Source organism: Chiloscyllium plagiosum, unplaced genomic scaffold (genome assembly GCF_037043375.1).
Source record: "Chiloscyllium plagiosum isolate Xiang-an unplaced genomic scaffold, Cpla_swu_hap1 HiC_scaffold_14, whole genome shotgun sequence".
Lineage (NCBI taxonomy): Eukaryota > Metazoa > Chordata > Chondrichthyes > Orectolobiformes > Hemiscylliidae > Chiloscyllium > Chiloscyllium plagiosum.
Window position 1 is genome coordinate 116,049,618 of NW_028270152.1, and position 11,079 is coordinate 116,060,696.

Consider the following 11,079-nt stretch of genomic DNA (forward strand, 5'->3'; position numbering starts at 1 on the left):
CCACCAGACGCTGTGGTGGTTCCATCGAGGACTGCGTGTTGAAGACTGAGTTTGATAGATTTCTAGAAAACAAAAGGTTCAGGGGATAGGGTGGGATATTGGTGTAATTTATGTTTCAATAACAATGTGTTATTAACATTGTGTTAATAACAGTTTCTTCACCAACTTCCCCACACAAGGAAGCACCCATTGCTGCAGTCAGTCACATAACCCTAGTCCCTAGAACCGGAATCAGGCAAACTTCGTGGCGCAGCCGCGAATACCAAACTGGAAGTCGGGGTAGAAATGAGCATGTGAAGCTATTCTGTGGCACCAGTAACATGATTGGTAAACGTGCCTTCATGGAGCCACAGAGTCATAGAGATATACAGTATGGAAGCAGACTATTTGGTCCATGCCGACCAGATATCCCAACCCAATCTAGTCCCACCTGTCACCCGGCCCATATCCCTTCAAACCCTTCCTATTCATATACCCATCCAAATGCCATTGAAATTTTGCAATTGTGCCAGCCTCCACCACTTCCTATGGCAGCTTATTCCATACATGCACCACCCTGTGTATGAAAAAGTTACCCCTGAGGTCTCTTTTATATCTTTTCCTTCTCAATCTAAATCTATGCCCTCGCATTCTGGACTCGCGACCCCAGGGAAAAGACTTTGTCGACTTATCCAAGAGCGTGAAATGCTGAGGCTGGGAATGCTTCTGGTCAATTGGCTCAGAGGAAGCGTGCTGGAGCTTCAAGTGAGAGGTCGATGTGTTAAAAGCGTTCTAAGAGATTTTCCTTAACAAAGTAGTATTTTGTTACTTTGACAGTAAGAACTGCTTTTGTTCACATCGTCCCCACATCAGTCTCTTGCTCTAGTAAACACTCCAATTCAGCGTACATTGCTTCAATTCCACACAGAAACGCGTCCTATTCTCGCTCCATCTGGGATAATCTGAATTGACAATATCATTCTTTGAATGGAGAAATGCAGCAGGGAGTTGTTAGTGCAGCGGTGATCTATTGGGCTAGTAATCTTTGGAGACTGGAACGTGGCTGCTGCTGTTCGTTAAATTCGATGAATAAAATCTGGAAAATAAACCCAATCTCAGGAACAGAGACAACAACTTTATATTGCTAAAGTCTTATTCATTCGTGTCCCTTCGAAAGGGAAATCTGCCGACTGTCAACAGTCCTGTCAACATGTGACTCCAGACCCACAACAATGTGGTTCAGCCATGAATGCCCTCTGACTCAGTTCGAGGTGAATTAGAATGAACAATAAATGTTCTTCAGACCAATGATAGCCACATTCCGTGGGAGATTAAGGAAGAATAAAAATGCATGGACAACAGGCGAAGGGGGAATCGTGTTTGTGTGGACTCGAATTCAACTGATTATCAAGCTAAATAGACACAAGGATACCCACAGCGCCAAGAAGTCAGGGCCATAGGGTGACGGCAGGAAGGGATTCAATTACGCGCTGAGGTGTAAACTCACTTACTCAGTCACAGTGCGCATAAGTCATTCACCACTCCCATATGTGAGAAGTGATCCCTAAGAAGACCAACTGGCAAAGTCACCAGCAAGTTTACAAATGACAGCAGAAGTTCGATTCTGCTGTTATTGCAGCCGTTAATCCCAACCAGCAATGAAACCTGTTCGCATGCGTGTTTCCAGTGGAGTTCCACAGTTTTCTGATGTAGATCAGTGATTTAGACTTAGTTGTAGGAGCCATGGTTTAGAACTTTGCTGATGATGCAATAATTGATTATGGTGAAGAATGCCAGGGACTGCAGGGATGTATCAATCAGGTAGAAAGGTAAAATACTGAATAGATTTGAATCCAGATCAATGAAAGTTAATGAATTTTGGGAGAAGAAACAATAACAGTGAGTATTCTGTGTGGTGTAGACGGACAAAGAGATCATGGAGTGGGAATTCACGATAGCTAAAGTTCAATGGACAGGGGAATCATTTGGAAGGAAGTACGTTCTGCAGATTTTGGGAATCAGAATCAATATTAGAGTGGTGCTGAAGAAGCACAGCAGGTCAGGCAGCATCCGGGTTGCAGAAAAAAATGACGTTTCGGTCAAAAGCCCTTCATCAGGAATAAAGCTGCGAGCCTCGAGGGTGCAGAGATAAACGGGAAGACTGGGTCTGGGAAGAATTTAGCTGAGAGTGCAATAGGTGGATAGAGATGGGGTTAAAGGTGATAGGTCGGAGGAGAGGGTGGAGCGGATAGGTGGGAAGTAAGATAGACAGATGGGACAGGTCAATAGGATGGTGCCAATCTAGAAGGTTGGAACTCGGATAAGGTGGGCGTGGAGAGATAAGGAAGCTGGTGAAGACCACATTGATGCCCTGGGGTTGAACATCCCAAGGTGGAAGATGAGGCGTCAGGTGTTGACGGAATGGCGGTGGAGGAGGCGCAGGAACTGCATGTCCATGGGAGAGTGGGGGGGGGGGGGCGGAGGTAGGGAGTTGATGCGTTTGGTCATGGGGAGTTGAGGTTGAATGTTGCAGATGTACTGGAAATGTTCGCTGAAGTGCTCTGCGAGAAGGTGTCTGTTGGCCCCAATGTAGAGGAGACCAACCGATGCAATAAATGACATGTGTAGCAGTGCAGATTCACATTTGATGAATGTGGAAGGATCTATTGGAGCCTTGGAAGGATGTGATGGGGAAGATGTGGGTGCAGGTTTTGCAATTCCTGTGGTGGCAAGGGAAGGTGCCGGGAGGGGAGGGTGGGTCATTGGAGGGCGTGGACTTGACTAGGTAGTCGTGCAGGAAACAGTCTTAGTGAAAAGTGGGTAGGAGTGGCGAGGGAAACATATCCCTCAAGTTCAGTGTTACTGACACTTTTTACAAACTCACTGACTCCCACAGCTGTCTGGATTATACCTCCTTCCACCCCGTCTCTTGCACAAATGTGATCCGATATTCCCAATTCTTCCACCTCCATCGCATCTGCTCCCAAAGGAGAAGCACAGCGTTTCAGGCAGCATCCGAGGAGCAGTAAAATCGACGTTTTGGGCTAAAGCCCTTCGTCAGGAATACAGTCAGAGAGCCTGAAGGCTGGAGAGATAAATGAGAGGAGGTTTGGGGTGGGGAGAAAGTAGCATAGAGTACAATAGGTGAGTGGGAGAGGTGATGAAGGTGATGGGTCAGGGAGGAAGGTGGAGTGGATCGGTGGAAAGGAAGATAGGCAGGTAAGACAAGTCATGGGGACATTGCTGAGCTGGAAGTTTGGAGCTGGGGTGAGGTGGGGGAACGGTAAATGAGTAAACTGGTCAAGTCTACATTGATGCCCTGGGGTTGCAGTGTTTTGAGGCAGAAGATGAGGTGTGCTTCCTCTAGGCGTCGGTTGTGAGGGAGTGGCGGTGTAGGAAGCCGAGGAGCTCCATGCCCTCAGCTCAGTTAGAAGGTGAGTTGAACTGTTGGGCCACTGGGCAGTGTGGTTGCTTGGTGCGTGTGGCCCAGAGATGTTCCATAAAGCGCTCTGCTAGGAGGCGTCCTGTCTCCCTAATGTAGAGTAGACCGCATCAGGAGCAACGGATGCAATAAATTATATTGGTGGATGTGCAGGTAAAACTTTGATGCCTGTGGATGGCCTCTTTGGGGCCATGGATGGAGGCGAGGGAGAAGGTGTGGACGCAGATTTTGCAATTATTGCGGTGGCAGGGGAAGGTGCCAGGACGGGAGGATGGGTTGTTTGGGGGGCGTGGACCTGACCAGATAGTCACGGAGGGAACGGTCTTTGTGGAAGGTGAAATGGGATAGGGAGGGAAATACATCCCTGGTGATGGGGTCCGTTTGGAGGTGGTGGAAATGTCGGCGGATGATTTTGTTTCTGCGAAGGTTGGTAGGGTGGAAGGTGAGCACCATGGCGGTTCTGTCCTTGTTATTGTTGGAGGGGTTGGGTCTGAGGGCGGAGGTTCAGGATGTGGACAAGATGCATTGGATGGCATCTTTAACCACATGCGAAGGTAAATTGCGGTCTCTAAAGAAGGAGACCATCTGGTGTGTTCTGTACTCTATGGTACTTTCTCTCCATCACCACCCTACTCTAATTTATCTCTCCACCCTTCAGGTTCTCTGCCTGTATTCCTGATGAAGGGCGTTTGCACGAAACTTCGATTTTTCGGCTCCTCGGATTCTGCTTGAACTGTTGTGCTTTTCCAGCACCGCTCTAATCTAAACTCTGCTTTCCAGCATCTGCAATCATTGTTTTTACCCTCTGCTCCCAAAGGACAAGTTCCACCACAGAACATACCAGATGGCCTCCTTCTTTAAAGACCGGAACTTCCCAATCTATGTGGTTGAAGATGCCCTCCAACGCACCTCATCCATGTTCCGTACTCCACCCATGAACCCCAAACCTCCAACCACAACAAGACAGAACCCCCAGGTCCTCATCTTCTATCCCACCAACTTCTGCATAAATCACATCATCCGCTGACAGTTTCGCCAACTCAAAACGAATCCCATCACCAGGGATATGTTCTCCTCCCCAGCCCTATCCACTTTCCACCAAGACCATTCGCTCTGTGACTACCTAGTCAAGTCCACACCCTCCAATATCCAACCCTTCCCTCCCAGCACCTTCCTCTGCCACCGCTGGAATTGCAAAACCTGCGCCCTCATCTACCCTTTCATCTCTGTCCAAGGCTCCAATGGAGGCTTACAAATCCATCAAAGTTTCACCTGCTCTTCCACACATGTCATTTCTTGTGTCCGTTGCTCCCGATGCGGTCTACTCTAAATTGGGGAGACCGGATGTCTTCTCATAGAGCACTTCAGAGAATATCGCCAGGACACCCACAAGAATCAATCCCAGTGCCCTCATGGCCAAACATTTCAACTCCCCCTCCCACTCTCCCGAGCGCATGCAGATCTTGGTCCTCCTCCATTGGGCCTCCTCATCTTCCGCCTCGGGACCCTTGAAACCCAGGGCATCAATTGGGACTTCACCAGTTTCCTCATTTCCCCTCCCCCGACCTTACCCCAATTCCCAACCTCCAGCTCATCACCATCCTCCTGACCTGTCACACCTGTGCATCTTCATTCCCACTTTTTCACTACACCTTCTTCCCTGAAATATCATGTTCACCCTCCACCTCTATCCACTTACTGCACTCGCAGCTACCTTCTCCCCAGCCCCGCCCCACTCCCATTTATCTCTCCAACCAATATGCTCCCAGTCCCATTCCTGATGAAGGGCTTTTGCCTGAAATGTTCATTATTCGTGCTCATCAGATGCTGCCGGACCTGCTGTGCTTCTCCAACACCACTCTAATCTTGAGGGGAATCAGTTGATTGGGAGCATTTTCGGATATTTTCTATTGTTGACCACTTTAGCAACTACCAGTTTAGGGAACAGCTAAAGGACTGAGCACAAGTCAAGTCACCACATAAACATTTTTTTTTTAATTGTCAGATAAAACATGGAAGGCTGAAGTATGCAACTTTGCCCATCAATACTGTTTCACCAATGAGTTTATCACTGATTCCTTTCCAGATCAGAGTGCTATGGGCCTTGAAGGGGAACTTGAAAATGCTGGTGTTTCGTTGCAACCTCCAATCTTGTCCTTTTGGTCAGTACAGCTATTGAGCTTTGAAGGTTCTGTCAAATACGCCCATATGACTTACCCCAGTGCATCCTGTAGTTGGTGCACTCTGTTGCAATTGTGCCTAAGCGGTGAAGAGAATGAATATTGCAGGTATTGACGAGGGTACAATCAAGTGACTGCATTGTCGTGGACCGTGTCCAGTTCCTTAAGTGTTACTGAAGTTACACCTGTCGAGGCAAATGGAGAGAGTTATGTTCCACGTCTCATTTGTGCCTTGCAAACGATTTAAGATTCACGGAGACACAAGCTGAGTTCATAATCAAAAAATGTCTACCAAAGGACATGTTTTTGTTGTCCAATTGTTTATATAGCCAGTTTCTATCTGTTTATTTTTCTAAATACTAGCTCTGTGGACTATTACACTGGATAATTTGGTTACAGTAAAGCCATTGAATGTCAGTAGGATATAATTAGATCCTCATTTGTCAGAGTTATCATTATTCTATTTCGTCCTTGTGTGGACCCATCTGATTCCAGTCGCTGTCTGATTTCAAGTTTCAATTCCCGTCTGTGCTTGAAATTTCAATGGTTTCTTTGCATAAATGTCTCCACGTGCCGTAATAATATGTAAGGACGCTGCAGGGGACAGCAGAGATTAATGAACATGTTGTCAACAGAGGAGAAAATGGAGCTTCGTGGGATGATTGGTTAGGCTGGGATTATTTTCCTTGAAACAAAGGACGCTGAGTGCATCTCTCTAATCACGTAATAACATTTATACACGTTCAATATTCATGGGAACTTGACAGGGTAGTTACTGGCAGGTGGTTTACTCTGGTATGAGGGGATCACCAGAGGACATAAACTCAGAATTAGGTATTGCCAATTTAATTCAGAAATGGGGAGTAATTTCTTTGCTCAGGGGCCAGTGAATCCGTGGAACTCCTTACCAAAACTGTTGTTGAGGCTGAGTTGCTGTGTATTCACACAGCAAAAGGTTGTGAAAGAATGAAAGTTTCGTTTCATTAGAAAAGTTTTCTGTGGTTCCAATTCCAATTGACTGTTTGAAATACTGATCAGAAAGTTGTGTGGAATGTTACATTAAAATTCACAATCCCACTGGATAAACTATTGCATCCAATCTCTCCTTATTTGTTTCACTTTCATTCGAAGTAAATTCATAGAAAGTCAAGATGGAATGAAAGGAGGAAAGAAACGTTTGCACTCCTTTTCATTATCCCAATTTAACTTACAACAGAATCAAATTGCTTTATTTCGACTTTGATGAGGTATTAATTTATCACAAATCTCCAATGCAATGAAGGACAAGAGCAAGATTCTCCATCCAGTGTATCCTAAAGATGCGAGGTACAAAGGAAACCACAGCTGCGTTTGATAGAAGTAACAGCCAGAGTAGGATTCAAATCCACACATGCACAATGAAAGAGCAACCTGACGCGTTAAACTCTGGGCCACTTAAGTCCATGGAAAAGGGGCTCACATATAACCACATCAAGATTACATATGGTGCACCTCGGGGATAAGACATTCCCTGAGCAGAATCGAATTCACGCCATTATGTTTCTTCTTTCAGCGGAATAATAATATCAGCAAAATCCAAGGAATTGACCTCGTCCTTGGAAGGAATACCCTGTCCTTGATATATTCCGAGTCGGTACTGTCTCAGAATGAACCAGCAAACATGTAATTCCCGTCACATTCATACACTTAGTCTTGACGCATAATTTCTTCAGAGAGTCTCTCTCTCACGTGAAGAAGTATATACGGAGAGAGAAGTGAAGGTGATGTTTTAGATCGATGGATTTTCTCAAATGGATGAACCTGAAGTGGATAAAATTCCCGGAAATGCGGTGTTGTTCGTTTCATTTTATTAATTTTGCTGCAACTTCACTTTGTTCACTGGAATGATCGGAAGTGAATTGCATTTACATGATTGAAATGTTTAATGTTGTATTGAATTTTGCTCCGAATTCATTCCAGCTTAAAGAAAATACTGATGAGAAAACAGAAGGTTAAATTACAAAACAAGATGCCAGTTTTGATGCTCAGTTACGTTGGCAGATTTCAGTGGGTATCAAATGAACCCAACATCATGGCGATTGTCGTCCCACCTTTAAACCATGGGATTAAAGCACGAAATCGATCTCTAAGAGACGGGTCACTTTCTATTCATTATGGAATTTCTTTCCTTGACAATATACAAAATCTGCTCAGTTCCATTTGTAATGCTTCATGTGAAATATTAATAGAAATCTTTCAAAACTCTGAGGTTTTTTTTTGCTGAATCTCAGCTGCATACGTTTGCGATATTTCTTTATATCTGAAGTCGTCCAAATTAGACATTGTTTCCTCGCACCTTCCACCCCCCCACATCCCACTTTTACACTTTTGCCCAGCCACAGGTTGTCTCTCTCCTGGAAAAACTCACTGCTTATGTGTCTCTAAATGTGCCTTTCCAAATATTTTGGAAACGGATTCTCTGATTGACAGAAATTCTGCTCCCATCATTTCTTTGTCCTACATCGATGGTTTTGAAAGCCTGACGTTCAGAAATATACGAACTTGAAATCGTGAATTTACCACCTATTTACTCTATCCAAACCTCACATAGCCTGGAAAACTTGCATTCGGTTTTTTCTTGGTTCAGTTTCAAGTTTTCCAAAACACAAATAACTAAAATGCCATCCCCACTAAACGCCGTCAGCATCATCTCTAATGCCTTAGCTCCCCAGTAAAAACTGGCAGTGTCCTCTCTGATAGAATCACAGATTCTCTACAAGGCAGAAAGTACAATTCAGCCAATCGAGTCTGTAGGGGCACTCTGAACAGCATCTTAACCAGACCTAGCTCCCCTCTCTATCACTGCAGGCCTCTGGCTTGTGATTTTAAATAAACCTGCTGCAATAAAACCTGGCATCGTGTGACTGCTGACCTTATGACTGCGTTACCTATGGTTAATTCACTTAACTTACTGAATTCACTCCCTGGACACATCAGCGCAATTCAGCATTGCCAATCCATCTAACCTGTAGACTTAACAGCAGTGCGACCCCCTGCAAATGTACCATCACATTGAACACTATCTGTATCATGTGTAATGGTTTTACACACTGGTAACTCCGCCCAGTGAAAGCAAGCTGCCCCCGTCAACCCGAATTCAATGCATTCAAACGCGGTTCTACGCTGTACATCCTCATTAGTGCTGCCGGAAATGTTTCTGCAATCGGATCTGAGTGAGTTTACTCTTTTCTCTTACTCAGATTCCTGCTTTAAGTAAACACATCAGTCAAGAACAACTCTATATAATGGTTTTCATTGCAACACAAACACAATGTGCAGTTTGCAGAATTACGTGCTTGCACTTTCACTGACGCTCTCTGCCCCAGGGGCTGCAGTCCTTCCCCAGCTGATTCAGACAGCACTGTCCTTCCCGTGACATATCCAATCGAGAATGGAAGGCCAGGCATTAATAACCTTCACTGGGGAACAGAGCTACATGTTTAAAACTTTCACGATGCCCCCAGCGGAGAATTGAGCCCTGTGACAGGAGGGGACACTAACCACGATACTGTGGAGGACAAAAACATCGAAGGAAGCCCTTCAGCCTGTTGTGGCTGCACTTGTCCAACACAACTGCTTAACGACCTGAATCAAGTTTTTCATTGTTTATATGTTTTGGCATCACAAATTAACATCTCAATTTTTTTCAGGTTGGAAGGGTTTCCACCTCTATGACCCTTTCCGCACATCTACTCAAAACTTTCTGCCTTTTCCCGAAATCTCTTGGCCCCAATGTTCGATCCCCCCATCAATAACAAACGCTTTTTTCAGTCTATCTTATCCATATCCCTCATTATTTTGTACATCTCAGTCATATCTTCTCCAATCTCCTCTGCTCAGCGACAAACAACCCCAGTCTGTCCAATCTCTCCTCATAACTGAAACTCTTCAGCCCAGACAATATCCCATTGAATCTCTCCTGCAACGTTCCCAGTGCGATCACACCATTGCTATACTGTGAATTGCAGAACTGCACACAGTAATCTAGCTAGAGCCGAATTAACTTTTTTTTTTCTATTCTGTTACAGTATGAGGGCGACGCTGGCTCGGCAGTATTCATTGTGATCCCTAATTGCACAGCGGGCAGTTGACACTCAACCGTATTGCAGTGAGTCTGGAGTCACATTGAGGCCCGACCAGGTAAGAATGGCAGGTTCCTTCCTCAAAGGACGTCAGTGAACCCGATGGTTTTGTTTTTTCAACAGTTGACCATGGATTTATTGGTGTTATTAGTTTCGTAATTCCAGATATTTATTGAATCTCAATTCTAACACCTGGCATGGTTGGAGTCAAACCCGGGTCCCTGGTTCGTTTGCTTATTGTCTGAATTAACAGTCCAGTGGTAATAGTGCTCAGCCATTGCAGAAAACCCGTGAAACTAATCTTTCTCAATGAAGTCACTTTTCCTCGATATTGTCCTGTGTCATTTTCCTGAGTTTGACTCCCAATAATCGCAAGTCCATATCAGTAAAAGCTGCTACCTGAGGATTGGCCTTACAACAGCGGTAAGCAAATGAAGCAACTGGTCTGCAGGTCCCTATGGTGGGGTTGGGGCACGTTCACCCAGCAACAGTGACCGCAGCAGCACAGAGTGAAGAGTATCAATGTGAGAGTCAGTGTAAGATTCTGCAGTGCCATAATGAAATAGGAAATGACTCCACAACCACATGATGAAAGAGCAGCGCTCCCAAAACTAGTGCCCAGTTAAACCTGTTAGACTCTAACCTGGTGTTGTGTGATTTTTAACTTTGTACACCATAGTCGAACACTGGCATCTCTAAATTAATGAAATGGGGGTGTGGGACGGAAAGTTCGGTTAGTGATCGAAGGAGGGAGAGAAATCTCTGAGAACGGGTGGATTTGAATTCGGACATATAAAACACAGAGATGTGAGCGAGCAGAATTTGAAGGGAAAAGATAATCACCTTTGGAGAAAATTACCATGTGAAAACAACTGATTCCTTTGTGTTTCACAAAAACTGGGGCAGATAGAACAATTACTGCCGTGACTCGGATTCGAACCGAGGTTGCTGCGACCACAACGCAGAATACTAACCACTATACGATCACGGCACTCCACAGACGCGCACGCTGACAGTGCGCAATAAGTACTGTATCATAGGAAATGTTAGGCAGCGCAACAAATGAACAATATCAGTGCTAAGCGAACAGTGGCAGATACGTGGGAACTCAGAATGGGCTGACCGTTTAATATCGGTTCCCCCAGTGGCTGTGGTGATTCCATCATTAATATGGGGAAGGCTGAGATAAATAGATTTCTCGAAAATATCAAAAACTCCGGGGACCGTGCAGGTGTTGTTAAAATGTATGCTTCAATAGTAATGCAGTTTAACATCGGCTACTTTACCAGTTTCCCCCCGACACACACACACAAGGCAGTAACCACTGCTGCCACATAGTCCCAATTCCCAGCCCCAG

At 45.1% G+C, this 11,079-nt stretch overlaps 1 non-coding gene across 1 annotated transcript; it reads right to left on the minus strand.

Moving 5' to 3' along the window:
* Positions 1-10,641: 10,641 nt before the first annotated feature.
* trnah-gug (transfer RNA histidin (anticodon GUG)) lies at positions 10,642-10,713 on the minus strand. The gene has a single exon. It is a non-coding gene; the product is annotated as a tRNA-His (tRNA).
* Between the last annotated feature and the right edge of the window lie 366 nt (positions 10,714-11,079).